This window comes from Triticum urartu, chromosome 4 (assembly GCF_003073215.2).
Source record: "Triticum urartu cultivar G1812 chromosome 4, Tu2.1, whole genome shotgun sequence".
In the NCBI taxonomy this organism is placed as follows: Eukaryota; Viridiplantae; Streptophyta; class Magnoliopsida; order Poales; family Poaceae; genus Triticum; species Triticum urartu.
The window spans coordinates 512,052,103-512,055,889 of NC_053025.1; positions in this window are offsets into that span (position 1 = coordinate 512,052,103).

Sequence of the window (3,787 nt, forward strand, 5' to 3'; positions counted from 1 at the left end):
GAACTCTCCTCAAGAGGGACATCAATCTTATCAGCGTGATTCAAGTAATGTTGTTTTGCCGAATCCTACCATGCCAACGTAGGCCTCTCCGTATGTGGGAGTTCAATCTAGAAGGACAACGCACCCTCCAACACTTCTTCGGCATTACGCACAAAGGGATGTGGAAGTTGTTTTTCGAAAAATGAAAACATTGGCCGAACACTACTGAGGACACAGGCCTCGACTGTAACCGTCCGGATACCCCGGTAAGCACTTGACTTCCAAACACCCTTTTTTTAAGTATGCCATAATACATTACTGAGCAAACTATCTCCTTCCAGGGCTGGATAAAGAAGCGGAGCTTGATTAGGTGTCCGGCTCCCCTTCCCGAAGGTTCAGCGGATCCTGTATTAACAAGGATGCTAGCCCCGGCACCGTACCAGATGCCTGTGAAGGAGGGAAAGGCAGAGAAGACCAAAGATGACCCCCATCCCGAAGGTGTGCCAGGCAAGATTCCATCGTCCAGAGACAAAAATGACGGGGAAGTCAACGTCTCTTCCCCCCATGGGAAGAAAAGGGCCGCCTCCGCAGATTGGGAGGAAAAGGCTCCTAAACGAGGCAAGATGCCTTTCTCGGGTGGCTCGGGCTTGGAGGACAACGTCATCGTGCAGTCCCATGACGAGGACAAGCCTCAGGCCAAATCGTAAGTGAACAAGGGTGTTTTAAACAATCCTCTTCTTGTAACGTCTAGAATTTTTTTTTTGCTGTTCGGCACGCAGTCTTCTTCAACAATCCTCTTCCTCGGGGGATCTTCTCCCAGAGATGATGGAAAGCGAGACGCCTCCACCAATATCCTCGCCCAACAGGGCGTACGACTTCGAGGTGTCGTCATGGAGGGTCTCTCCCGATCAACAAGTGGTGCGAGGGATGATGAAGACACAACCCGAAGGTGATACTTCGGTGGCCCAGGGTCCGGGGACCAACAATAAAGGCCCCAAACATTCCGGTCTACAGCCAGATATGAATAAACGGATCCCTTCAAAGGGTGGCCGTACTCCTACAGCAGCCTCTGAAGACCCAGAGGCGCCGGATATGTTGACGAACATGCTGCGACAGGCGTCCGTTTTAGAGGAACATCGTACCTTGATGGGCACGATGGTCGAAAAGGTCCTGGCCGTGAAAAGCGGATTGAATGAGGCCTTCGTGGGCCTGCTAAGAGGCTTCGAGGTTTGTACCGTAATATGTTCGATTGTGTTTTATTCAAGAATACACCTGTCTATAGATAGTAGCCCCTGAGACTCTGATTGGCTTCCCGAGGGAGGCAATCATAGGATCAAAAGATATGCCCGGGAAGTAATATGATTGATTGGAACACAGGTTGTGACCTCGCCAGAAACTGCCCGGACTGTAGAGATTGCGGATTTGCAACACAAGATTGATGAGGCAGATGTTGATATCGCGCTTATCAACAGGCGTCTTGACGAGTCGCAAAGGTATGTAATATACGTGTTTGTAATATAAGCGTGACGCTGAAAATTGCATACTGGAATATGCATGGCTGCAGATGGTGCCGCCGCCGTTGGGATTCTTCGGGCGGAGCTGGCCCGGGCCAAGGAGCATGCCCGGTTTAGTAATGCGGCTGCCGAAAAGGCATCGGCCGAGTTAAAGGCCGAACAAGCAGCTCGGCACCAAGACGAGGAGGAAATATCCTCGATGGCGCTCGAACTGAAAAGTGCTACCAGCCGCTGTGAATTCCTAGAGAAGGAGAATAAAGCCAAAGCGGCTGAGCTTGATAAGGCCTTGCGAGAGGCGAAAGAAGCGCGGTTATCTAGAGCGGCCCGTGAGGAGATCCGGCAAGCTGGGGATATTGCGGCTACTAAACCATTTTTATTACAGACTAAGTTTGGCGATCCGAATTATGCTCAGCTTAACCAAGTGTGGAGTTCTCCAGACGTGTTTTTGGACCTGCCGAAGAGTCCATCCGATGCGGCGCAGTTTTACCAAGCGCAAGACGGATATGCAATGGAGAAGCTTTTCTGGTCACAGTTCGGCACATCAAAACGCCCTCTGCTGCTGAATGAACATATGTCCCAATGGGCCGAGCTTCACAGGATGTCCGGCGCTGCCATGAAGAACGTCATACTTTAGCCGTGGCCGACTGAGCCGATTCCGAATAGCTATTTCGGCTTGGTGCGGCGGCTTGCTGATGCGGTGCCACATATCGACGCCGTGAAGCGGTTGGCGTGCATTAAAGGTGCATGGATGGCCTTTGCGCGAGTCAAGACATACTGGGGAAGATGAAGGTCGTCGATGTTGCAGCACAGGGTCCACCCGAGGGCAAGGACCATCACGCACCAGAGCATTACTTTGAGGACATCTTAGAGGCTGCCCGCTTGATAGAGGGTCAATGTTCGAAAGGCATAATATTCGAGTGAACTCTTTACGAATTGTAAAAGAAAATTGTTATAGTCAGTCTATATTTTGATTTTGCCTAAAGGCTTTTGTTCCTCCTGTGCGGCCATTTGTATATGAACTGAAAGTTTTCCAGTCGTCGGCTTTAGCCCCCTCATAGGAAGTACAGGGGTGTTCAAAAAATCATCTGATCACTCTTGACCCAACGTCTTGGTCCGTGAAGGAGGTGTCAATGCGGCGAACCAGGCAACCAGACTATAGGGCGTTAACACTTTTACTTAGCCATAGGAGTTTTATGGTGGGTCTACGACATAGCCCCTGGTATGTATGCGGCTTATTCATACGATGCGTTTACATATTTGACCGGAAAGAGGTCCTTCGTGTGACATGGAGGGAATCGCGAAAGATTCCTATAACTCATCGAGTGGTTGACTAGCTCTCGCCGCATCATGACAGTCAGTTTTCGGCTTTCTCTACTGAGGTGCTTAACCAGGTGAATCGGAAGCACAATCGCAGTAGTTCTCCCTTTACTACCCTAGCCGATAGAGTGGAACGTAGAATTACAAGCACAGGAGCCGGGCAACCCAACTATTGACCCAAGACATGAGTCGGAGCTAATGCATATAAGGCCAAACTCGCGACTCCGAAGTACGCTATAGAGCTGTTCGGACTTTGTCGGCAACTCATTTGTTCCCATACCGAGCCCCTGGCAAGTTATGCCGAGGTGTACGTTTGAGACAACCATAGGGGAAAAACTCGGTCCTTTTAGAAAAGAATGGATTATTTTTACTGGGATCTGAGTGATGTGCCAATCATGTATATAGATAACAAAGCCGCAACCCCGGCTATTTGATATGCCATGGGTCGAAGGTGGAGGAGAAAGGCACTTTACAGGCTCGAAATAGAGAGTGCGGTCTACAAAAAGTTATTTTGGACCTACTGTCGCACGTCTGCGCTGCCTGTCCCCGATGAAGGGACTCCTTGACGGAAATAGCCCTTGGGTGAGTGTACGAACCTGAACTCAGATAGAGTCCGAGGCCAGCCATTGCGCCACATGTGGAGGGAAACAAGAAAAAAGGAAGAAGGAAAAAAAGGTTAGAAAAAAGAGAAGGTTATGGGAGTACTTTCAGGTCCGTCCGTATTGTGCTTTCGCCGGTGCCCAGGGTATTTTAAGTGTGTAGTTATGTATGCACAGTACAGATTGTCCGGGTATATGCGGCGGACGGCGGAAGCCAAATTGCTAGTCCTGTATGGGATTCGAATGTTCATGTTGAATGAAGACTGGTGGCTTAATGGCCGACGAGGTATGCGGTGTAATTCCCCCGTTGTGTAGTTCGGCTGAGATAGCCGTAGTGTGATCCTCTACACGGAGAGAGCGCTCCATGCGTTCTCCTGT